Raw genomic sequence first — 26,879 nt, forward strand, 5'->3', positions numbered from 1 at the left:
ACAATATAAAACGCCAAATTTCCATGCAAAATAATTGTACCGCTTTCAGCACCTAAAATCCGAAATAATCATACCGCCAGGGAGGTTAAGACACGAGACTAGCATGCAACAAAAAATGGATGAACGGTCGTCTGAAAATCGGATTGTGTGTACGAGGCTTTACTCAGCGTTCACAGCAGTCTTTTCCAGACAATCTAAAGGATCCATAGACTTCTGCTCTTAACTCCTTCTGTTGTGCTATACAGTCAGCTAAGGGTCCAGACCAGGAAACACTGGCTAGTATTCTGAAGAGCTTTGTCCAGTTTCTACTGCTACTATGGGACTTTTCTCAATCCTGAAACTACAGTGTTGCTACTGCCAAGTAGAAGTCTTCTATCTGCTTTCAGGAGGACTTCACCAGAGCTTAACAAAGACCCCATACACACTATTAGATTTTCTGCAGATTTTTTTCTTCAGATTTACCAATACCATATAATATGAGGTCAAACCTTTTAGCCGTATACATACGATCGGACTTCTCGTCGGAAAAAGATATGATGGCTTTTCCGACGGGATTCCGCTCAAGTTTGCCTTGCATACACACGGTCACACAAAAGTTCGCTGAACTTACGACCGTCAAGAACGTGGTGACGTACAACACTACGACGAGCCGAGAAAATGAAGTTCAATGCTTCCGAGCATGCGTCGAATTGTTTCCGAGCATGCGTAGGAATTTTGCACGTCGGAATTGCCACAGACGATCGCATTCTCCTAGATTGTAAGCTCTAAGGAGCAGGGCCCTCTGATTCCTACTGTATCAAATTGTATTGTATTTGTACCGTCTACCCTCAAGTTGTAAAGCGCTACGTAAACTGTTGGCGCTATATAAATACTGTATAATAATTTTCGGATAGGAACTTTTTCCGACCGAAAAATTAAGAACATGTTCTCAATCTTTTGCTGGCTGGAATTCGGCCAGCAAAAGTCTGATGGAACATACACACGGTCGCATTTTCTGACAAAAAACTCTCATCGGTCTTTTGCGGGCCGAAATTCCGATCGTGTGTACGCAGCATAATAGGGCGTACACACGGTCGGACTTTGTTCGGACATTCCGACAACAAAATCCTAGGATTTTTTCCGACGGATGTTGGCTCAAACTTGTTTTGCCTACACACGGTCGCACAAAGTTGTCGGAATTTCCCATCCCCAACCACGCGGTCACGTACACCATGTACGACGAGACTAGAAAAGGCCAGTTCAGAACCAAGCGCGGCACCCTTTGGGCTCCTTTTGCTAATCTCGTGTTAGTAAAAGTTTGGTGAGAGACGATTCGCGCTTTTTCAGACTCGTGGCTTTCAGATCGTTTTCTGCCGTTCAGTTTGTGCTTGTGGGTTTGTATCTGCTCTTCAGTGCGTGCAGTCAGTTCGTATCAGAGTTTTCTGTGTGATCTTGCCTGCTCGTTGCTGTTTTTCAGGTCGCTCTTCACAGGCCTTGCTGTTCTTCAGTGCGTTCTGTTACTTCGTTCTGAGCAGCCGACCGTTTTCTAGCCATGTTTCGTATGCGTACTCCTCGTAGAGTTCGTGCTGTGCGGGGGCTTGGTGTTGGGGTCCTGACCTTGACACAAGTCCAGTCCATGAACAGGGTGGGGAGGAGTTCATGGACCAAGAATTGGTTGCTTCAGCGTGACCAGTTCTGTCATATGCCTTTGCTCTGTGAGATCCGTGAGAATAATCCTGATGATTTCAGGAACTTTCTCAGGATGACGGACCCCGTATTTCACCGTTTGTTGGCTTCGCTGACCCCCTATATCAGCAGGTAGGATACCTGCATGAGGCAAGCCATCACTCCGGAGCAGAGGTTGGTCGCTACCCTGCGGTATTTGGCCACAGGGAGAAGTCTGCAGGACTTGAAGTTCTCAACAGGCATCTCCCCCCAGCCTCTGGGGATCATTATCCCAGAGACCTGTTCTGCCATCATACAGGTCCTGCAGAAGGAGTATATGAAGGTAAGATTTTTATCCTTTTATATCACATTTTATTGTCTTTAATGTTTGATAATATAATGTATTTCTTTCCTCATTCCCTAATTACCATGCTTGTAATATGCTGTGAATGTCCCCTTTGTCCTCATGCATGCTGGATTTTTCTGTAATTATTATTTAAGGTCCTTCATACATATTTGCCCTTCAATAACCTCCCCAGCATGGTGTCTCCTGCCCTATATTCACCTCATGTAGTCACTTAACAATGTATTTTATCAGCTCCATAGTAGTGCTTTACCCCAAACACCCCCTAAAATGTTTGGTAATGTTATTTTTGATTTAAATTCAGGCAGAGTGCCAGAGGCTTTTTTTTGTGGTGTCCCCAAATAATTTTTAGTAACCCTCCCTCCCCCAACTGCTAAGTCAGCTGATCCCAATTCTCTATCCTCAATCATCTATCTGCTGACTTTGCCAAACCCATACACACTATACTCATCTCTTTTGTGGTCAGATTTATGGATGAATTGCCCAAAGCATGGAGTGCAACGGCCTGCCTGTATACTTTCCAATGGTACTGTTTAAAGTTTTTGTATCCTATTATTATCTTGATAGGTAATAGCAGAATGTCCAAATGTCCTCAAATGTGTACAGTGTGTATTTATATCTTTGTATTCAGACACTTCTTACCTGTCCAGTGGGCTGCCAATAGTGTAACTAAGGAGGGGCTGTTCAAAGTAATACCCATTATTTAGGCATTCATCTCTCAATGAAGTGAGGAGTGTTACCTGTCCAAGATTTCCACACACCCCCTATAATGTTAGAAATGGCCCATGAGAGGGGGGGGGGGGATATGATAGGTGTACCTTATACTTTGGCCTTGTTAAATTCCCCTTAATAAATGCTATCTGGAGGTTGCCCCATAATGTTTGTGTCTAATCTGCTTGCCATGTTTCAGAGTAAAAATAGTAATGTTTATTGTTTTTTCCTCAACAGTTTCCATCCACGCCACAGGAATGGCAGACTGTGGCCTCCCACTTTGCCCAGCGGTGGGACTTTCCTAACTGCGGAGGGGCATTTGATGGGAAACACGTCCACATCATCCCACCACCCAACTCGGGGTCGTACTATTATAATTACAAGGGGTTTAATAGTATAGTGATGTTGGCGGTGGTGTCGGCTAATTACGACTTCTTGTATGTGGACGTGGGGAAGAATGGCCGGATGTCCGATGGTGGAGTCATCGCCCAGATGGAGTTCTACAGGCGTCTCCAGAATGGCAGCTTGGACTTGCCAGCTCCAGAGGACAATGTGGAAGGACTCCCATTTGTGTTCGTTGCTGATGAAGAATTTGCGCTGGGGGACCACCTGATGCGGCCATTCCCAATGAGGACCCTCACCCCAGAACAGAGGGTTTTTAATTACCGGCTGGCCAGAGCCCGAAGAGTGGTGGAGAACACATTTGGAATCCTGGCCAGCCGGTTCCGCCTATTTCTGACACCTATCCATATGGCGGAGTATAAGCTGAACCATATAATACTTGCGTGCTGTGTTCTCCATAACTTTTTACGGAAACATTCGGCCAACTATGCTGGCTCAGCTGGGCCTGAGGCTGGAATCCTACATCAAACCACACTGACGGCGCTTGAAAGTGGCCGTCCTGGCTTGCCCTCCCTGAGTGCCCGTGATGTCCGGTTACGCTACCTGGAGTTCTCTTGCGGGTATGGGGGCTATCAATATGCCAGACAATATGTGAAGCCTTTTTCAAATAAAAAAAAAAAAAATCTTTGTGGACATTTACTGCTTGTGTTTGTTTGAGCTGACCCTTACAGAAATGTGTGGAGTCCAGAAAATGTTGTGATTGTGTAACCTTATACAAAGCACTGTTGGCTGTTATTTACTAAATGCAAAAACACATTTCACTACAAGTGCACTTGCAACTGCATTGAAACTGCACTTGTAGTGCAAAGTGGATTTGCCCTTAGGAAATAACCCCCATTTTCTCATAAAACAACAATTACATCACCCCAAAAGTGTTGTAGCGTTGAGACAATAATCCACACATTCTTGATTAACAATCTTTTTAATACCTGCACAATCACATGTGCATTTACCAAAGGTTTTGCTGACAAACCAACATGTTTGTTGTATAACAATTTTTGTGCTGGCATTATCCCAAATCAAAATGTCCGTTTTATAGAAAACAGGCCTGTGTAAAACCAACAAGAAAGACACAAATCTTGATCTTACAAAGTTCACATTTGGTAGAACTTGAAGGCAATATCAGACATGAGTATTTAGGAACTGTGTTTGATATAGCGTTCAGATGGGAGAAAGTCACCCCTGGAAAAGCCAAATTTGGAAGATGCACACAAATTGCCCAATGTCAACATGTGCTACCTGCCATCACGGGGGATCAAGGGATATGTTTTGGGGGAGCAAGCCCTTCCTCAACGCTACTTTATTATCGAGGAAGGGGTTGCACCCCCAAAATGCGTCCATTGATCTCCCGTGATGGCAGATAGCACATGTTGACACACTGTGTGCATCCTCCAAATTTGGCTTTGGGAAAAATCACAAAAACATTTAGCACATTGTAGCACACAAAAGAAGAAAGTGATTTGGAGGGGTTTTAAACTCGCCCCAAAACATCAATGATGTTTTTATATTTTGGAATAACATCATTGATGTTTTGCTTGATGATTTCCAATTGTAAATTACACCCCATGATCTCCCCGATCAGGATCTGGGCACTTTCGGATGTGAAAGGATCTTCATCCACAACCTCACGATCACCTAAAAAGAGAGGAACCCCAAAATAAATTTGGTTTAAAAAAATGCCGCAATCCATCTCTTATCTGAGCCTGTGGTTGCAGACACTCACCTGTTGTGGTGACTAGTTCCACCACGTCTTCTTCCTCCTGCTCAGATTGTGTTGGGTGGATTTACCCTTCTTCCAGAGGGGGGGGGGGCTCTGGTCTCCTCAGATGAGGGGTGTCCTCCGAGTCTTTTCTCCTCTATGTCAAACAAAAATGGTATAATTAGCACACAGATATTTAATGTCAGAACTATAAAGATGAAACATTGCTTGGAAGTGGTGTACAATTATCTATTTTAGCAGAGTTCCAAGATGTAATTTTTTTAATGCCCTTTGTCAACCTGCAATACTTTACCTGTTTAGTACAAGCTTCACCGATGGAGACCCCCCTATAGTATACACTGGAGCACCTGTGTGGCCCCCCCCTAATAAAAATGGTGTTCTTGTGTCCCACACTAGTGCTCCAGTATCCAGATGTGAAAACAGCTGTTCAGTGTCCTCTCCTTACACAGAATCTAGTTTGCATTTCATTCTAGTAACAAAGCCATCTACACAACCCAATTCTTTGAAGACAAGTATAGGGCGTCAAAATGGTGGCCAAATGCATATGGGCTAAACAATGGTATTTTATATTTGGAACGAAAAATGTTTGATCCGAACGAATAATGTGCCCATGAACATGAAATTGCCATTTTAAACTGTACAACAGTTCCTAAAAGCACATGGAGCAGCACGAACGTAATAAACACAAAAAGAATAGGAAAACAGCACAACTACTTACTTTTTTGCAGCACTCTCCGGATCTTTCTGTACTGCTCATGTTCTCGTAATTTCAGGTCCGACCACCGCTTCCTGAGCTGATCTTTCGATCGTCGTACCCCGAATTTACGGTGCAGACTCCTGACCACTTTCGCCGTGATCTTGGCCTTTCGGACATTGGGGTTGGGGTAAGGCCCATACTTTCCATCATAGTCGGCCTTCTTCAGGATGTCCACCATCTCCAACATCTCCCCAAAGGACATATTTGAGTCCTTAAATCTCCTTCTGGATCGGGACGTTTCAGGCTCCGGCCTTTCCTCCTCCTCCTCGTTGCTACAATTAGCACGCACCTGCTGTCTATCCGCCATGTGCCCTTCCCCCACTGCGCCGAACGAAAAGGGGCGGGGAATAGACTAGAAAGAACGTCAGGGGCGGGCGGAGTTATACGCATGCGCAGTGTGTATAAAGCGTAACACACATGCGTCTTACGTACGATCTGTGAGCGGAGGAAGGAGCATCGGAGACGCAGATCGTGATAACGAAGGTAAGATCTAAACTTGCGCCTATACTGCTTCGAAATGGAAGCCTATATTGTAACAAGATTAGGGGAGTTTTGCCTGACATTAGGGTTTGTCTTGTGTTGTGTCTTGCAGAGAAAATGGATGGGCTCAACGACCACAATTTCCTGCCCCTGTTCATAGACAAGTAGAGGGAGCTGCCCTGTCTGTGGCAAGTGAGACACCCCCACTATAACCACAAACAGAAGAGGCAGGCAGCGCTGGAGAAACTGCTGGAGTTGGTGAAGCCGGTGGTCCCCACAGCAACCATCCCTTATTTAAAAGCTAAAATTGGTGGCCTGAGGAGCACTTATCTTAGGGAGCGCAAGAAGGTCACAGATTCCCAGAGGTCCGGAGCTGCAGCAGATGACATTTATGTCCCCAGGCTGTGGTACTATGAGAGACTGCGATTTCTGTCAGACCACACTGAAGTCAGGGAATCCCTCTCTACTCTTCCTTCCACGCTTCCTTCCACCCCAGCCGAGGCTTCCGATGTCCAACCTGGGCCTTCCAGCCAGGAAGAAGTGGAGGAGCCCAGCTGGAGCCAGGTATAGCATTCTTCTACAGATTTCAGGACAATAAATAAATGATGTTTACTAGATGTTATTATTGATCACTAATTGATGATTGAAAAAAGTGTTTTACATATCAATACACAGTAGTGGGCACCCAAAATTGGGACAAAAATGAAAAATGCTGGGCTCAGAAGGATAGTCTGTTATATTTGTTAACATTCAATTTGCAGCAGTCAGGAGGTGAAAATTGTGTGTGATTGATGAAAACAATACTAAAACTATGTCCCTTTTTCATACACAGGAAGACCTCAGCCAGGAGGAGGTTGTGGAATGTGGCAGTCAGGAGGAGGCGGGGATTAGTGGCAGCCAGGAGGAGGCGGGGATTAGTGGCAGCCAGGAGGAGGCGGGGCTAAGTGTCAGCCAAGAGAAGCCTGGGACCAGTCGCAGCCTGACTGAGTCTCAGGTCCCTCCCCTCCGCCTTCCATACAAAAGGGCCAGGAAGGCCACTCCGAGTGCCGTGCAGGATTCAGCGCTCAGGCTGATCCAGGAGGCTTCTGCGTCCCTACGAGCCTTCCCCAGTCCTGAAGAGGCCTTTGCCTGCATGGCTGCCACCAAATTGCAGGGCATGCAGGAGGGTCTACGCAAGCTCTCTGATGACCTGATTTATAAAGTCCTACATAAGGGGTTGAGTGGGGAACTAACACCCAAGACGGATGTCATTGAGATCGACGATCCTCCTCCTCCTCCTGCTGCCACAACTCCACCACCACAGCCACAGCGTGGAAGGAAGCGTGGAAAGAAGACCAAAGAGTGATGACCCTGGGTTCAGTCTGGTCTGACAGAAGATGCAGTCTCTCGTATAACCACAGCCTGGGGACACAGATGTCATCTGCTGCTGTTCATGATCTCTGGGACTTCTGGACCACACTGCCCTCCCTTAGATAAGGACTCCTCAGGCCACCAATTTTGCTTTTAAATAGTTGATGTGTGCCCTGGGGGTCCAAGGCTTCACCCACTTCTGCAGTTTCTTCAGCTTTGCCTCCCTCTTTGTTTAGTTGTGAGCCCTTGATAACATTTTTTAGGTAAATTATACTCTCCTGTGTGTGTTTTCATCCAAAAAGGACAGTTTGTTGGTGACGATTCAGGTACATTTCTAAAGTACAATGTGAAATTAACAAGGGACAACAACACCAAACAATCTCTTACAAATTAAATATAACAACATATCAATGGTGTTGTGGGAACTTGTCACAAAAAACACACACAAACATTTTCGGGAGTACAAATCAAAATCGCAAAAAAAAAAAATAGAAACACAAAAAAAGAATCTACATTAAAGCCAAAAAAAAAAAATATATACAAAAATATGTTGTCAGATGTGAGAAATCAAAATATATTGAGGGAATCCCGATAAATAGTAACGAAAGAAGTTTGTGAGAAGTGTGTGTGAATATGAGCAGCAAAACTACTTAATTCTTGTCACATTATAAAGAAGAAGAGAGTGCGCTGTATTAAACCATTTTGAACATTGCAGCGTGACGAAAGTGCTGTATCCATTGCGAACGCTAAGTTTACCAGAACGAGCTGTCCCATCTTGGAATTTCTTCTGAGCATGCGTGGCACTTTGTGCGTCGGAACAGGCCACACACGGTCGGAATTGACGCGATCGGATTTTGTTGTCGGAAAATTTTATCTCCTGCTGTCCAACTTTGTTTGTCGGAAAATCCGATGGAAAATGTCCGATGGAGCCCACACACGGTCGGAATTTCCGACAACAAGCTCCGATCGGACATTTTCCATCGGAAAATCCGACCGTGTGTACGGGGCATTAGAGTTTCAATTTGTATGCAATCAGGCTGGCCCTTGCACTACATAGTTTTGGTAAATCTGAAGACAAAAATCTGCAGAAGATCTAATAGTATGTATGGGGCCTAAAGAGATCAGTTAGATGTCCTCAGATGTGAATAGTTCTATTTCCAGAGTATCCCACCAAATCCCTTTCCCTATCCAAATTCTCCAAAAATAAAACAACAAAAACAAAAACCCCTAGACTGGTCATTGAAAACAAAGAGCGGAAGTGTGTGTGCACCTGGCTGTGTGAATCTACCTTATGCCTGGCTGCGGGGCAAAAGTGGGGAAGACCTGGGCAAAATACCAGCGGCTCCTACGGGGGTAGCACTACATGTAAATAAAAGCAAACTTCCGAGAAAATATGTGGTGTAGATGTGTGACTCTGCAGGCTATCCATTTAGTGCCATATTGTCAATCTTCCTGGCATAAGTTGTGGATGATGAAATCTTGAGACTGCTGTGGTTCTATTGCTGAATTTCCAGGCTGATAATCTGTTAAATCTGTGGAATTTATCCAGACTGTCTAAAGTCACTGTTTGAAGTGTGGAGATCTCAGGGCGGATTTTAACATCTGAGTCTGGATCTACTGGTTCATTTGTGCTACTATCAGGGTCTACTGTACAAGAACGGGGGTCCTGTAAACCATGTTGTGTTCTTAAGGTGACACATGCAGCGACAGCTCTCGTAGTGTAGTCTGCAGGGTTATGGTCAGTAGATACATTGTGCCTATGTGGCATTGTTTTGTAATATCTCCAGTTTTTAAGTAGGCAACAGCAGCTATTGCTTTATCAGAAACATCGGAAAATATGTGTAGTAATAACTCATGGTGGAGCTGCTGATTTTGATCGGGCTGTTTCCGTCACCCATTACCTGTATTTTCACCAAATCAGGAACCTAGAGTCCATGTTGAGCTTTGCATCCACAATGTATGAACCAGTCACTTTAATACTTTTTCCAATGCTTTAATGGGAGATAAACGAAAGAAGTAGCAGGAAAGAGGTAGAGAGGGAGTTTCAGGGAAGTTCAAATACCTTTTCTGTCTTTGATCTTTGAGTACTTGAATTTCTTAAGGACGAGTATTCCTTCAGTCCAAGATTTAATCTTTTGCCCAACCGGATAGGCCTCTCTCACTGACCTAGCAGCCGGAGCGTAGCACGAACAAGAAAAAGTCTCTGCCACAGACTTGAGAAGAATAAAGTAACTGCACGATCCTCTGCCACAGGACGTAGTAGTTTTAGAACAGCAACACAGTACCAGAACCTTTAAGCCAACCCGGCAGTACTATGTGGTGGGTTGACTTAAGATGCGTCCTCCAATTGAGTCACCAGGCTCCTCTCCAGACCAGCGCTCCGCATGATCCTTCCAAGACGGGTCCTCCCCTGGATTCTTCTCAATTGTCCAGCTTCCTCCCGCAGGACAGACAGCATAGGACCATCTCTGTAGCAGCAGTGGTAGGCCCCAGACAGACTTCTGGGCCCACCCACACGCTGCAGCAACGCAGTCCTCCGGCCTGGAGGACCACGAGGTAGGACTCCTAGTACATACCTGTCGGCCAGGAGGGCCAGCAGGTGGAAAGAAAGAGACCAAGAAATATGGCGTCTGTCTCTTAAATACCCCTTCTCAGAATGCACCGCAGGGGACAACCTCTGCCGAGTTACTTCTGGGAAAGAAGAGCACTCAATACACCTCAGTCTGTTGCTTTCCAGTTCCGGTCTGTAGTGACACCGACATCTACAGTCGACGGAGTGGAACTGCACGCAACACAACCAAGGTTGGAACAGAAGCTAATTTAGCCATAGATTAAATCTGAACTGTACAGAACAGATGACCCACTAAATTTACACATAAGCGGTAGATTAAAAATCTACCAGTGCTACATATGCAAAGTAGGGATGAGCCGAACACCCCCCTGTTCGGTTCGCACCAGAACATGCGAACAGGAAAAAAATTCGTTCGAACACGCGAACGCCGTTAAAGTCTATGGGACACGAACATGAATAATCAAAAGTGCTAATTTTAAAGGCTAATATGCAAGTTATTGTCATAAAAAGTGTTTGGGGACCCGGGTCCTCCCCCAGGGGACATGAATCAATGCAAAAAAAAGTTTTAAAAACGGCCGTTTTTTCAGGAGCAGTGATTTTAATAATGCTTAAAGTCAAACAATAAAAGTGTAATATCCCTTTAAATTTCATACCTGGGGGGTGTCTATAGTATGCCTGTAAAGGGGCGCATGTTTCCTGTGTTTAGAACAGTCTGACAGCAAAATGACATTTTGAAGGAAAAAACACATTTAAAACTACCGCGGCTATTGCATTGCCGACAATACACATAGAAGTTCATTGATAAAAACGGCATGGGAATTCCCCACAGGGCAACCCCGAACCAAAATTAAAAAAAAAAATGATGTGGGAGTCCCCCTAAATTCCATACAAGGCCCTTCAGGTCTGGTATGGATATTAAGGGGAACCCCAGCCAAAATTTTAAAAAAAAATTGACGTGGGGTTCCCCCTAAATTCCATACCAGACCCTTCAGGTCTGGTATGGATTTTAAGGGGAACCCCGCGCCAAAAAAAAAAAAAAAAAAAAACGGCATGGGGTCCCCCTAAAAATCCATACCAGACCCTTATCCGAGCACGCAACCTGGCAGGCCGCAGGAAAAGAGGGGGGGACGAGAGTGCGCCCCCCCCCCCTCCTGAACCGTACCAGGCCACATGCCCTCAACATTGGGAGGGTGCTTTGGGGTAGCCCCCCAAAACACCTTGTCCCCATGTTGATGAAGACAAGGGCCTCATCCCCACAACCCTGGCCGGTGGTTGTGGGGGTCTGCGGGCGGGGGGCTTATCGGAATCTGGAAGCCCCCTTTAACAAGGGGACCCCCAGATCCCGGCCCCCCCCCTGTGTGAAATGGTAAGGGGGTACTTACCCCTACCATTTCACTAAAAAACTGTCAAAAATGTTAAAAATGACAAGAGACAGTTTTTGACAATTCCTTTATTTAAATGCTTCTTCTTTCTTCTTTCTTCCTTCATCTTCTTCTTCTTCTGGTTCTTCTGGCTCTTCTGGTTCTTCCTCCGGCGTTCTCGTCCAGCATCTTCTCCGCGGCGTCTTCTATCTTCTTCTCCTCGGGCCGCTCCGCACCCATGGCATGAGGGGGGAGGCTCCCGCTCTTCTCTTCATCTTCTTCTCTTCTTCATCTTCTTCTTCATCTTCTTCTTCTTCTTCCTTCTTCTCTTCTTCCTGTCTTCTCCGGGCCGCTCCGCAGCCATGCTGTGGCATGGAGGGAGGCTCCCGCTGTGTGACGGCGTCTCTTCGTCTGACGGTTCTTAAATAACGGGGGGCGGGGCCACCCGGTGACCCCGCCCCCCTCTGACGCACGGTGACATGACGGGACTTCCCTGTGGCATTCCCCGTGACGTCACAGGGAAGTCCCTCAAGTCACCGTGCGTCAGAGGGGGGCGGGGTCACCGGATGGCCCCGCCCCCCCTTATTTAAGAACCGTCAGACGAAGAGACGCTGTCACACAGCGGGAGCCTCCCTCCATGCCACAGCATGGCTGCGGAGCGGCCCGGAGAAGACAGGAAGAAGAGAAGAAGGAAGAAGAAGAAGAAGAAGATGAAGAAGAAGATGAAGAAGAAGATGAAGAAGAGAAGAAGATGAAGAGAAGAGCGGGAGCCTCCCCCCTCATGCCATGGGTGCGGAGCGGCCCGAGGAGAAGAAGATAGAAGACGCCGCGGAGAAGATGCTGGACGAGAACGCCGGAGGAAGAACCAGAAGAGCCAGAAGAACCAGAAGAAGAAGAAGATGAAGGAAGAAAGAAGAAGCATTTAAATAAAGGAATTGTCAAAAACTGTCTCTTGTCATTTTTAACATTTTTGACAGTTTTTTAGTGAAATGGTAGGGGTAAGTACCCCCTTACCATTTCACACAGGGGGGGGGCCGGGATCTGGGGGTCCCCTTGTTAAAGGGGGCTTCCAGATTCCGATAAGCCCCCCGCCCGCAGACCCCCACAACCACCGGCCACGGTTGTGAGGATGAGGCCCTTGTCCTCATCAACATGGGGACAAGGTGTTTTGGGGGGCTACCCCAAAGCACCCTCCCAATGTTGAGGGCATGTGGCCTGGTACGGTTCAGGAGGGGGGGGGGGCCGCACTCTCGTCCCCCCCTCTTTTCCTGCGGCCTGCCAGGTTGCGTGCTCGGATAAGGGTCTGGTATGGATTTTTAGGGGGACCCCATGCCGTTTTTTTTTTTTTTTTTTGGCGCGGGGTTCCCCTTAAAATCCATACCAGACCTGAAGGGTCTGGTATGGAATTTAGGGGGAACCCCACGTCAATTTTTTTTTTTAATTTTGGCTGGGGTTCCCCTTAATATCTATACCAGACCTGAAGGGCCTTGTATGGAATTTAGGGGGACCCCCACATCATTTTTTTTTTTTTATTTTGGTTCGGGGTTGCCCTGTGGGGAATTCCCATGCCGTTTTTATCAATGAACTTCTATGTGTATTGTCGGCAATGCAATAGCCGCGGGTAGTTTTAAATGAGTTTTTTCCTTCCAAATGTCATTTTGCTGTCAGACTGTTCTAAACACAGGAAACATGCGCCCCTTTACAGGCATACTATAGACACCCCCCAGGTACGAAATTTAAAGGGATATTACACTTTTATTGTTTGACTTTAAGCATTAATAAAATCACTGCTCCTGAAAAAACGTCCGTTTTTAAAACTTTTTTTTGCATTGATCCATGTCCCCTGGGGCAGGACCCGGGTCCCCAAACACTTTTTATGACAATAACTTGCATATAAGCCTTTAAAATTAGCACTTTTGATTTCTCCCATAGACTTTTAAAGGGTGTTCCGCGGCATTCGAATTTGCCGCGAACACCCCAAATTGTTCGCTGTTCGGCGAACTTGCGAACAGCCAATGTTCGAGTAGAACATAAGTTCGACTCGAACTCGAAGCTCATCCCTAATGCAAAGTAAGGAAGCAAGGAAGCAATGGAACATCTGTTGGATGTCAGCTATGAAAGCAACAGAGTCTCTGCAAAAGTGTAAGAGCACAACTAGAAGTTTGTTATTGAGGTCTGGACCTGTCAAGAGGACATTGTGTAAGGAGACACCCTCGAAATTGACACTAGAATCAAACACTACTCTGATCTGACCTGGCTTCCTAGGGTGGTATACTCTAAATATCGGTAGGTATCAGCACTCCTCAGAGTCTTTAAGAGTGGGAGCTATTCCTGCATGGCTGTTATCAATGATGTTCTCTATAGAAAAGAAATGGTCTGTCATCTCTGGCTTTCTTTGAACATTACATTAAAGAGAAACGTCTTTGTACTTGTTCTTGGTTATTAGGTAGGCATCGTCTCTGTGGTCTGAAGGGAAGAGGTGCGACCCAGCTGTTTGTGTCATCTTTTACCAGCCCCTGCTCCATTATTTCCAAGAAGAGTTTGTCCTGAATAGACATTGCCACCTGACCTGAGGGTGCACAGTCTTCTTTTGTTATTTGAAAGACTGTGCACCCTAAATGGTCTTGGCCACTGTCACAAGCAAGGTTGTCACTAGAGGGGCCTATGAAGGGACAAGGCAAATGGATAGTGTATGGCAATTCCTTGTCGTGGTTGTGGCACAGATGGAAAAGGGAGGGACATCCACTCTTTAATGTACGTGTAAGCATGCTATTAACGGAGGTAGGTTTGTGTATGTTTCCCAGATAGACATCTCCTATAATGACTTACCTCAGGTCTAATTTTTGGGCATATGGGGCAATGTGGGGATCATTAATTTGAGCCCAGGAGCATGAACGAAGGAAGGATACAGAGCTGTGTTCTGAATAGGCAAACTGTGTGCTGAGCTCCCTCCCTGTCACAAATGTACAAATGTATCTCAAATGTCTTGAAAACTTCTCAGAGGTGACACATACTGATAACAGAGGAATGAAGCACCAGAGGATACCCAAGAGAAAGGACACTTAGAACTTTGGAGATAGACAAGTAACACTACAGGTATATGTGCTTTGGTTTACAACCACTTTATTACTTTATTATTATTATTATTATTTAAGGTACTTGTATAGCGCCATCAATTTACTCAGCGCTTTACATATATATATATATATATATATATATATATATATATATATATATATATATATATATATATATTATACATTCACATCAGTCCTTACCCTCAAGGAGCTTACAATCTAAGGTCCCTAACTCACATTCATACATAGTAGGGCCAATTTAGACAGGATCCAATTAACCTACCAGCATGTCTTTTGGAGTGTGGGAGGAAACTGGGAGGAAGCCCACGCAGGCACAGGGAGAACATGCAAACTCCAGGCAAGTGGTGTTGTGGTTGGGATTTGAACTTTAAGAATTGCATAGTGCTTATTGGCTTTGTTCCTTTGACCTGCTGGGTGAACTCTGACTAGACAGATTTTGAAGCAGGACCTGCCACCTATGGTCCCTTTGCAGACCTCTGTGCATTGTGAAGTGATCTTTGGCGTAGTTGTAGTAGTGTGTTCTTCTTCCCCATCGTGCTCACTAGTGCTGTAACTGCGCTGTAAAGTGCATGGGGCTGGGCCTGGGTGTAAAGCTGTGTTGTGATCTGAGCTGTCACATTCTCTGCATTTTACACTGACCTTTCAATTCTTGGCAAAGTGAGATGTCGATGAGCATCACTTGTAGCAGATGTTGTTCTCCTTCAGGGAGGCTTTGTGTTCCTCCCATGAACTTCTCTCTGAATGGTCTGCTTTTTAGAAGAGGATGTGTCTTCCTGTGCAAGGGACACTGCTTACCAGGATCTTTGACCTTTGTCTTTGAGTTGGAGGAGCTGATAGACCTGTAAAAACAATCTGCAGGAGTCACATTCGTTTGTATGTATTGCTTTTGGAGGATTGCTCCAAAACTAGGATTGTTTCTTGTTCTAGCTTGCTGGCTTACTAAGTCCACAAAAACAGAGAAGAGGGAAATTGAACATTATACTGTCTTAGATTTGGAGCCACGTGTGATCCACTGCTCTTGTAAGTTATAGGGTAGCTTTTGTACAATGGGGTTGACACCTCTGGCTGTGTCAAGGAAATCAAGCCCTTGTAAGTCCCTTTCGATTTTGGTACCTGAAGTTCCATTAGTAAGCCACTTAGTTCCCTGAGTTTCTGATTAGGTATTATTATCTTACAGAAGCTATCTAGTATTTAAATAGTGCATTTTCTATTGCTTCTGCTGGGCCATAACATTTGTTAAGTGTATCCTAGATCATTTTTAAGGCCAGTGTCTGGGTAGTTTATATTTATTGCCCTGATTCAACTGGCATGTTCAGCTGACTCATTTCCAAGCTATTTGATCAGGTCTATTGCTTCACTGCATGACATGTCTAAGCCTCTGATAGTGTTTTGGAAAGATCGCCAGGCTCTGTAGTTTTCAGTCCTTTGGTGACTAATTTACGTTGTGCAAAGAACTTGGCAAAGTCTACCATGACTTGATTAGCTGGCTGTGTATTGCTATGGTGAAAAGGTGGTGTGTGATAATACTTTTTAAGAGTCTCTGGTTTAACCCAGTCCTTGTTGTACCGTTCTGATGTGAAGGCAGGACCTGGAGGATAATTTGTAGATTCTGCTGCTAAAAGAAAAAAAATTAAGAAAAAGGCTTTTCTTATTTTTTTTCTTAATCACTTGCCATCCGGGCCATTTCTGACTCTTCGCTCCTACATGTAAAAATCTACTTTTTTTTGCTAGTAAATGACTTAGAACCCCCAAACATTATAAATATATTTTTTAGCAGATACCCTATAGAATAAAATGGTGGGTGTTACAATTTTTTATGTCACATGGTATTTGCGCAGCGGTTTTTCAAACGCAATTTTTTTGGAAAAAACACTTCATGAATTAAAAAAAAAAAAAAACACTAAAGTTAGACCAATTTTTTTGCATATTGTGAAAGATGATGTTACATTGAATAAATAGAAACCTAACATGTTACACTTTAAAATTGTATCTGCCCATGGAATAACGGAAAACTACGGTCCTTAAAATTCTCCATAGGCGACGCTTTCAACGTCTTTACAAGTTGCCAGTTTAGAGTTGCACAGTAGACCTGGTGCTAGAATTATTGGACTCGCTCTGACATTTGCGACAATACCTCACGTGTGTGGTTTGATTGCCGTTTATGCATGCATGCGGGAGTAACGTATGCGTTCGCATTTGCGCGTAAGCATGGTGGGACGGAGGCTCTTTCAATTTTTTTTTATTATTATTTATCTATTTTTTACAAAAAATATTTTTTTAACTTTTTTTTGTACTAATTTTATTGCTAGTAATGAACAACATCCCTTGTGATAGCATGGGCTGTGACAGGTCCTCTTAATGGAGAGATTTGGGGTCTATTAGACCCCAAATCTCTCCTCTGGCCTCCCATGTAACCAATCAGACATAGATCGGTTTGATCGGCTACTTACAAAGGGACGGAACTGCTGGTTGCTCCCGGTTTCCAATAGAAAGTTTTCCTCCTAATGGGATTTTAAAGGCGGAAGTCTCGAAAAATACATCAAAAAGTGTAAAAATAGTAGTTTTATTTTATCAAAAAGTTAAAAAACATGACACATATTAATGAAAACAAAAATGAAAACAAAATGGATGCCAAAGTTACAAATGATGGTGATACAGCAAATGTATACAGGACAGATCGACAGAGCTACACTTAACCCCACAGGAGCTGTTTCAGCAAAAAAGCTGGTTTACAGTGCAAGCCCGACGCGTTTTGAGGTTTCATAATGGTTGCGACCTCTTCTTCAGGGGCTGGTGGTTAGGTATATGTCTGTCATAGTGTTGCAAGATCAGCATCAAATAGCATCCAGTTTTAAAAGGAGGAGGGGAAGAAATGATTAGCCACCAGGGTCCAGACCTGAATACCGCTGCCGCCACCACGAGACCGAACCCGTCCAGCAGATCAGGACAGGACACAAAGGGTGTCATGTCCGTCAGCTGGTGACACCTCAGGTGTTTATTGTTATAAAATGTCTTGTCAGCTATTAGCGCATGAGGGATAAAATTATCTCTATGCTGGCGGGTATCGCCAAGCACGTTCGTGACCCAGGTCAAGTGCACAGGGGGTGTCCCATCCGTCAACTGGTGACACCACAGGTGTTTGTGGTTATAGGGTGTGTTGTCAACTAATGGCACATAGGGGGTAAATAATCCCTGTGCTGGCTCACATAGGGGTGTTGCCTATAGCAGCTGTTTGATATCAAATGCCGTGGTGCAAGAAAAAGTGACGATAGGGCACCTATGGTCAGTAGCTTGAAAGATCACAGCGGCTGCACGTTCGGTCCGGTACCCATACCGGTTTCCAGGGTTACAGAGAGAGGGGAGCGACGTCAGTTCCTCACTCTCTGTACAGGGCAGCCATCCCTGCTGGCCGCATCGCTCCCGGCCTCTGCAATGGGACCGGAGAGCCCGGGTGTGACCCCCTTCCACCACCCGCAGAAGTGATCAAATGGCTAATTAGCCACTCAGATCACTTCTGCCAGATAAGGAAATGCTAGATGAAAAGATCAATACTGGTGCAGGCATCATCATAATACAACCACTGAAACCGGAGGATGTCCACGTCCTCCCGGCGGGGTGTGGTTAATATTTCATGTTGGTAATATATTCAGGTAATATGTGCAATGGCATTACAGCCAATGGAGTTTACCCTTTTTATTTTTTTTTGTTTTTATTAAATTTTCAAGTTGAACTTCTGCTTATCAAAAAGCAATATATTTGTTTGTTTATGAAACTTGGTCTGTAGTGCATGTTCAAACCTTAATAACATAAATAATAACATGTTATTAGATTTTTGCTCCAGGAGCATATAATGAGTTTGGCAATTCTAAAGAAATGCTTAAAAAATGCATTACAATTTAACTAAACTCATTCGATTTTTTTTTTTTTTCAAAAGCTTTATTCGAAGCAAAGGAATACAACAATTTGTATAGATAAAGGAAACATTAGTGCTTCATCACAACAGTTCATGCACGATTCTTTACAGAAATTGAAATGTATAAAAGGTTGTATATGGTTTGAAATCTCAAAGTTCTACATGTTTCACACAAACAGTACTCTTTGTCTTTGATAGATAGACCACATGTGATGGAAACCTAAAAAATTTAGAGCTAGCTGTTAGGCCCCTTTCACACGGTCAGACCATTCAGGTCCGCCTGTCAGTTTTGACGGCGGACCTGAACGGGCGCTCCATGCTAGCCTATGAAGCGACGGATGTCAGCGGAGACATGTCCGCTGACATCCGACCCGGTCCGATCCGCTAAAAGCAGACGGATGCCTCTACGTTCAGATCCCTCGCTGGCGGATCAGATCGGGTGAGATCTGATGAAAACGGACATGCTGTCCGTTTTTGTCCGATCTCTCCATAGGCAGCAGCGGCGCTTGACAAGCCCCCCCCCTCAGTGAGCAGAGAGGGACCTGTCATCCGCCGGCTCAGCGGAGATCAACGGAGAGATCTCCCGCTGAGGCGGTGGACCGAGGCGGACTCCGTGGAAGCGGACCTGCCTCGTGTGAAAGGGGCCTTAAGTGTATACAGGTGTTGATAATGGCTGGCCATTGAGGCCGTGTTTAGATTGGGTATTTGTATCAAATAGCTATTTAGGGGGTCCCCGAACCCAGGCCTTATTGAAGAGGGGTCTATCTTTGCCATAGGGAGAGGTTCCATTGTAGATGGGCATTTCCTTGTTAGATAGCTATGTGGCCAGTACTTAAAGAGTTTGTGTGTAAGAGGTAATAGAGGATCTGGGCGTTAGAGCCCGGCATGACCAGAAGAAAGATGAAAGAGGGATAGGGATAATGGAAACAAAGATTCCATTCTCCTCCACATGAGAATGTCATAGATACTGTAGCTATATTTAGGTTAAGAGTTGGGAAAACTCAACTGTAGTGAAAAAGTGGTGTCAACATGATCAAAGTTTGTGAAAATTGGACTGAGTTTCCCTTGCTTGGTGTACAAGCTCCTCCATTTTAGCTTTTTTTTTTTTATACGTGGAGCCATTCTGTTATTGTTGGGTGGGTTGGGATCTAGCCAGCAGGATGGAATGCACATTTTACCTGCATTAACCATTTGCATGGCTAGGGAGCGAAAGTTAATTTTTCCGGGTATTGATGAGTGATGTAGAAAGAATTATGCTGGAGAATAGTTTAGGTCGTTATTTGAGTGATAAGGCGATGGACCTCCTTCCAGAAGGGTTGAATTAATGGGCACTCCCACCATATATGTAAGAGTGAGCCCTTGGTTTCCTTGCATCGCCAATATTTGGACGAGACTGAAGGATACTTCTTGTGTAGCCTAAGAGGGGTCGTGCACTATCTGGAGAAGAATTTAAATCCATTTCCTGCTTTGAAACATTGATTGTTCCCTTGTGAATATGTATGAAAATCTGTACCCATTCCTCCTCTGTGAGGTCCAGAGATAGCTCTTGCTCCCATTTAAGGCTCGCTTTGTTAGATTTTGGGATTATGATCAGAAAATAGCATTGTGTATGCATCTGAAATTAAGTGTCTTTGCAGTTCTTGTTTACTACATATTCCTTCAAAAGGCATGTGTTGACGGGACCAAGCCGGGAGTAGTTTAGGATTGCTTAGGAAGTGACCGATTTGGACGTAAGACCAGAACGGAAAGGTATGGTTTGTCATGTGAGAAGAGGGTGATGGTAGGTAGGGTCAGAAGGTGTCCTTTGTCAAGGAAATGTTCCGCTCGGATTTCAGAGTGTGGCCAGACACTGGTGAGAAAGGAGGGTTATGGCGAATGAGAGTGAGTGGACCTGGTGATGATGAGATCTTATGTTTTTTTTAAAAAACATTTGATTTTAGTCAACTAAAATGTATTGGAGATTTTAGTAGACTAAAATGTACTGAAGAGTTTAGTCGACTAAAAGACGACTAAAACTAAGATGGCATTTTAGTTAAAAGACTAAAGTACGACTAATGCTATTTCAGTCAAAAGACTATAAACTAAATCGAAATTTGATGTCAAAATTAACACTGTAGTCAAGATAAGCCTTCTATATCCCTTTAGGACTTGTTTAACAGAAAAGAATACTAAAAATATTGTAGCGCTGCAATATTTTTAGTATTATTTGTTGCCATTTACAGTGTATCTGACTGTTTTTTGTAAGAGGCTCTCTTCACTATTTTTTGTCAGCACGTTTTCTTCTTATTTGCACTGTCTAACAGAAAAGAACCTCTGACAAGTAGGAAAGTGATACAGATGTAAGTAAAAGGAAATGCTTGGTAATTGTTTGCTAATGTGAGACCAAGAACAGTTTTTTTTTTTTTAATTAACCACTTGCCATCTGCCTAACTGTAAAGATACGTCATTATTTTGACATTAAATACCAGCGTTATGGCAGCGGCTAGCTGCCATAACCCAAGTATCTTTACAGTAGGCTTTCATATAAAAGTGGTTCCAGCTGCGGATTTGCTGTGATAGAACTTTTATAGGCTGTGGGAGAGGTGCCCCCTTCCCATTGCTTACCGGTGGTTCCCGAGCCTACAGGAGCCGTCGGTAACTCAAGAACTGATCGGATGCAGCCGATGGCTAGGCAGGAAGTCGACTGAGGGCAAGCATTCGGCTCTATGCCCTTGGAGGCCCGGAAGGACGTCTGACGTCACTTCCACCTCTCAGGCTTAAAGGAATTGTAAAGTCTAATTTTTTCTATAAAAATAACAAACCTCTCATACTTACCTGCTCTGTGTAGTGGATTTGCACAGAGCAGCCCGGATCCTCCTCTTCTCAGGTGCCTCTTCTGGGCTCCTGGACCCTCCCTCCTGTTGCGTGCCCCCACAGCAAGCAGCCTGCTATGGGGGCACCCAAGACGAGCTGAAGCTCTGTGTCCTTTCAGACACGGAGCTGCATTTGGGCCCCGCCCCCTATCTCTCCTGATTGGCTAGTTGACTTTGACAGCAGCGGGAGCCAATGGCGCCTCTGCTGTGTCTCAGCCAATCAGGAGGAAGAATCCCGGACAGCCGAGACACTCGTGGACATTGCTGGACAGAGATGAGGCTCTGGTAAGTATTAGGAGGCCGAGGGGGGCTGTTGAACGCAGAAAGCTTTTTATCTTAATGCATAGAATGCATTAAGATAAAAAACCTTCTGACTTTACAACCCCTTGAAAGGGATGATTTTTTTTCCCCCTAAAGGCAAAACGTAATTTTTATTTTTTTTGCTTTTAAAGGTAAGTGAGAGATCTGGAGTCAATAAAGACGATCTGTCATGCTTATTTCTATTACAAGGGATGTACATTCCTTGTAATAGGAATAAAAGTGATAAAAAAATAAATAAAGGGACAGTGAAAAAATAAAACGTAAAATAAATTAGGAAAAAAAAAAAATGTAAGCGCCCCATCCCTGTGAGCTCAGAAGGACATATTTCATGGATAACTTTTGATTGCATGCACCTTTGTTAACTTTAGTTTGGATTGGCAAAATATGATTGTTTATTTTGTAGGCACTGTAGGACACATCGTTTGTGCGTAAGGTCTAAAATATTGTTAAACAGTATTGTTGGACAGGGCTGTGATGTTAAAGTGATTGTAAGGGTTCATTTTTTTTTTTTAAATAACAAACATATCATACTTACCTCCACTGTGCAGCTCGTTTGGCACAGAGTGGCCCCGAACCTCATCTTCTGGGGTTCCCCGGCGGCTCTCGCAGCTTCTCCCCACATCAGATAACCCCCTAGGAGAAGCGCTCTCCCGAGGGGGTTACCTTGCGGGCTCGCTCCCAAGTCCAGCATTCGGGGTCCATAGCCACCGAATGTATGACTCGGCCCCGCCCCCCGGCGCCCGCGTCATTGGATTTAATTGACAGCAGCGGGAGCCAATGGCTGAGTAATTATTCTAAGTGCAACTGGCCACAGAATGCCGAATGTTTTCAAAAATTAAATCAGTGCCCATAAATGGAGCAGGCAAGAATCACGGCTAGATCTGCTTCTGGCATCAGGGAAAAAGAACGGTCCATCTGCAGGCAAGAAAGAGCATCAGCTACTATGTTAACCTTACTTGGGATATACTTAGCTTTTATCCAAATGTTTCAATGCAGACAGAGAAAAACCATATAACGCAAGAAAGAAACAACTTGGGGGGGCTTAAACGAGAGACAATTGCGCGACAGTTGATTGCAAACAACAATCCTTTATTATCAGTGCTAATTAAAATTCTCTTGCGTGCTAATCGACTTTCCCAAACTTCCAGTGCAACAATAATTGAAAATGATTCCAATAAAACAATGTTTCTGCAAAAACCATTAGCTATCCACCAGGAAGGCCATGTAGATGCGCACCAATGGTGTTTCTATATGACCGTAAAATCGATAGTCAGCCGCAGCCGTGGATAAGCAGTCTCTATCTGTAACAAAATCCTGTTGTCACAAAGTTTTCCCATTTAAAATGCTGCAAAAACGTTATCCAAATCAGCAGATCTTCTTTAACCACTTTCACCCCCTTTTAGCCCAGGCCAATTTTCAGCGCTGTCGCTCTTTCAATGACAATTGCGTGATCATGCAACACTGTACTCAAATTCATTTTTTATCATTTTCTTCACACAAATAGTTTTCTTTTGGTGGTATTTAATCATTGCTGGATTTTTTTATTTTTTACTAAAAAAAAATGAAAATTTTGAGGGAAAAAAAGTTTTTCTTAGTTTCTGTCAGTAAATAAGTAATTTTTCTCCTTCACTGATAGGCACTGATGAAGTGGCACTTATGGGAACTGATGATAAATTTACTCCCATTGCCAAATTTTCTCTTTTACTGCGCTTGACAAATGGAAACCCAAAGGAGACAGTATGCAAGGCATACATTCTTTAGCACCTGCCTCCTGAAAACGAACAGGTTTAACAATGGAAGGATTTAACACCTGTGATGATACAGCAGGACTCCGAGTCATAGTTCTTGATTCAGATAAAGCTGCTGACCAGACCCCCACTGTTATATTCCCAGGCAAATGATGAGAACTAGACTGAGAAGCAGATTGTGAATGGAGAGATGAGATAAGCTGTTCCAAAGAGGAAGATAAATCAGACAGTCTTAATAAGGAGTCAGACTCGCCACTATGCGTTGAGCTGCTGGAGTCCACAGGAGCAGGTGCGGACTGTTTTTTTCCACTAATCGGTCCTTGGATGCTCGGGGGTCACCACTGCAGAGGTTTCGGCAGATTTTTTATGCCGGTTTATGGGTTGTGCTTCGGGAGCTGCAGTAAAAGACTCCATGCGGCATTGGAATCGGAAGTGAGTCTAACGGTTCTAATGGGCCGTGACTTCCTCAAAGTCTTTCCATCACCGCGGACCGCTGCTCATACTTAGTGACACTGTTATTAACTGTGCTAGATCCTGTTTGCTCCTTTGTGCTAAGAATCCTAGTTGAAACTTGCGCAGGTGCCCAAGCACACAAAAGCAATCATCGGTATGCATGACGATGTTGTGCCCAGATGACTAAGGCACTGAGAAGCCATGAAACAAGTGGAAGTATCTGTCCTCAGATTTCTGTTCCTGACTGTCACCACTTTCTCTGATAGAAGCAAAACAGAGGACCTAGCAGAGCACCCCCAGGTACACTAACCATTGGTTGGAGAAAGTTGGCTTTGCTTTCACTTTTTTTTTTTTTTTTTTTTGGAAGTTGATAACCCAGCCATATCTCTGCAGGGTAGATATGAGGACCTCTTGGTGCGACAGCAATAGTTCCAGTCCTCTGGATAGAAGAATGACGTCCAGGTAGCAGCGAACCTGTTCTCTGAGTGGAGCTGATATTGCACTGAGACCCTTGCAAACATTCTCAGAGATATTTATAAGCCAAAAGTTAGGCTGTTAAAGCGGAGATGCGTCTAACCGATCGCCAAACTTACGTATTTTGGAAGGAAAGGGAAAGAAAAAAAGTTTGGGATGTGAGGATAGGCATCCTGATGATTCAGCAGTAGCATCCAGCCATCTGGCTGTACTGTTTGAATGGACTCCATCCTAAAGATCTCTAAGAGTGGGACCAAAAAGGTTCAACATCTTCCGATCTGCAACTGGACAGTAGTCACCTTCCCTTGCGAACTACAAACAGGGTTGGGTAGAAAATATGCAATCTTTCCTCTGAATGGGACCGGGACGAGGACCCCCTGAGTCTAAAGTGTCTGTAAGTATTGTAGCAGCCCACCCTCTTTTGTGGATTTGGCAGCTCTGTGGGAGAGAAAAGATCTGGAGGAGGAGCAGTGGATTTCAGTGATGCTATATCCGGTCTCTGACAGGGATAAAACATGTAAAGACAATCAAACAAGAAACTCTAACTGGACTTTACCATCCCTCTGATTAAATTTCTTCCATAAACAGAGAAGGGATTGCCATTTAGAAGAAATGGTAAATATGAGTTTGTCTCTTTACCCATGTAATGGCCTGCATGGCCACCTGGATACACTATTCCACGAAGGAAAAAAACTGAAACCAAGCAGCTTCGGGTCTTCCTGTGATGAAGAGGAGCTACTGTACTATTATCTGCAGGCTGCCCACTTGCCAGAACTGAGTGGTTGAGCGCCACATGCCAAGGTGCCAGGTTGCTCTTCTAGTAGCAACTAGGAGGGGGCTGCCTGGCCGGGATAATTGAAGTGAGTTCAAAATAGAACCATCACCATAAATAATAAAGACATTTGGTGTTAGCTGTTAACTGAGAACTCCTCTGGGCAGTCTTTACTCACCAACCTATTGGGTACAGGCATTGCACCACAGGCCCTTCAGGACTCTTGCTGGGGCGCTGGAGTTGCTCTGGGGAAGAAGCGATAAGGCGTCTTGCTTGGAACTTTTTCCCTTGAGTGGGTGCGGCATCTAGAGCTACGCTTTTCCGAAGACCGTCCGCCTTTCCCTGGCTCTTGATCTTTGAGAGCATGAGCATACAGGGGCTGAAAAAACTCAAAGCAATCCACATAAGGAGGCACTCTTTTCCTGCAAACTTACCAACACGGTGGTCCCATACCTTTGAATTTGAGGGTCTTTTTGCATAATCGGTGACTGACTCATGGCTTGAAGACAAATGGGACAGCTAGCTGAAATGAGGATAGCCATTAAGGAAAATAGCACTAGAGAGAGAGAGCAGCTTTTGACACGAAAGAAAGAGGAGAAAAAATAAAATATGCCTTCAAAAATGCAACAAATAAAAAAAAAGTTTTTTTTCTTTTTTTTTTTTAAACCAGAAATTAATAAATAAATTTATATATATACATTTTTCTTTTTAAAAAAATCTAAATTAATTAATTAATTAATATATATGCATTTCTCTTTTTTTTGGTGTTCTACCTGTTAAAAAGCAGTAGGGGGCACAGAGAGAGCTCTTGCTGGCAAGAGGGAGCTTTTGCCCATAAGCAAGGTATCGGTCGGAACTCCCAATGGCCGGCACAGCCCAATGATGCCATCAAGGGCACCCTGGCCAAAGAAAAACAGCACTGGACAGCCATTCTTTCCCTACAGGGAGGCCTGGGATGCCACAAGCACCACATGGGCAAACAAGTAGGGAACAGAACACTAACAAAAATGGAGACATGGGAGGCACTGAAAAGTGAAACAGAGCAAGGTAGGGGAGAACACATATGAGGTGATAGGAAGAATAAAAGGGATAGGCAGCCCTGTATGGTGCAAGGAACCAAAAAAAAAGCTGCCCCCCCAAGCCTCAGCCCACAGACACTTACATGTTGGCAGATTTCTTTCCTATTGAGGAAACACTGCAGAGCCCCATCAAGACCCACAGAAGGGGCTCCCAGGCTATTAGCGCATTTAGCAGCCCAAGTGCTGGGAGAGGCTAAACAGAGATGACTACTGCACTGAGGCAGAGGTGGGTGACATAGAACTGATTACTCTTCACTGGTGCGTGGAGGTATGAGGAAAAAAAGAAGCATGGGGGGGGGCGGCTAACTAGTCCTTTTTTTATGCTATTTACTGGTCCTGAGGGAGTGGTCAAGAGGCAGAGCTCTATCACTAGTATGCTGCCATGTTGTCGTCAGGAAAATGTATTTAGCAGTTTATATTTACTGAGATAATTGCTTTTTCATGTTCTGTGTACTGTGGGAGACCAGATATAGTGAATGCAGGGTCCTGGGTTTAGTAACATTTTAGCAACCCCTTATGCTTCCAGAATGTTCCTAACCATGTGACCCTAATTAATTGAAATCAATTACAATGGGGCTTATACCGCCACCACCACGGTCTCATGAGGTAAAGGGGGTCTAAAAACCCTATCCCCTTTTCCAAACATTCACACAAGCACGGAGGTTGTACACTGTGAATGGGTCATTTGTTTATGCAGCTGAGGCCACCAGGTTCTACATGTAGGCAGCTTGTGTAAGTCTATGAGGATGCAATGGCTATATTGACAAAGCCGCTTGTTCTTCCTTTGACAAGCATGCATGTGCTGGTG

At 44.4% G+C, this 26,879-nt stretch overlaps 1 protein-coding gene across 1 annotated transcript in view; it reads right to left on the reverse strand.

Annotated features, from left to right (window-relative positions):
* Window positions 1–25,591, reverse strand: part of LOC141148935 (cytochrome P450 2K4-like) — a 136,255-nt gene extending 110,664 nt beyond the window's left edge. The window contains exon 1 of the mRNA XM_073636831.1: window positions 25,171–25,591. The gene's annotated coding sequence lies outside the window, so the exon portion shown is untranslated. The remainder of the gene's footprint in view (window positions 1–25,170) is intronic.
* Between the last annotated feature and the right edge of the window lie 1,288 nt (window positions 25,592–26,879).

The sequence above is a fragment of the Aquarana catesbeiana genome, linkage group LG06 (genome assembly GCF_042186555.1).
Source record: "Aquarana catesbeiana isolate 2022-GZ linkage group LG06, ASM4218655v1, whole genome shotgun sequence".
NCBI classification, from domain to species: Eukaryota; Metazoa; Chordata; class Amphibia; order Anura; family Ranidae; genus Aquarana; species Aquarana catesbeiana.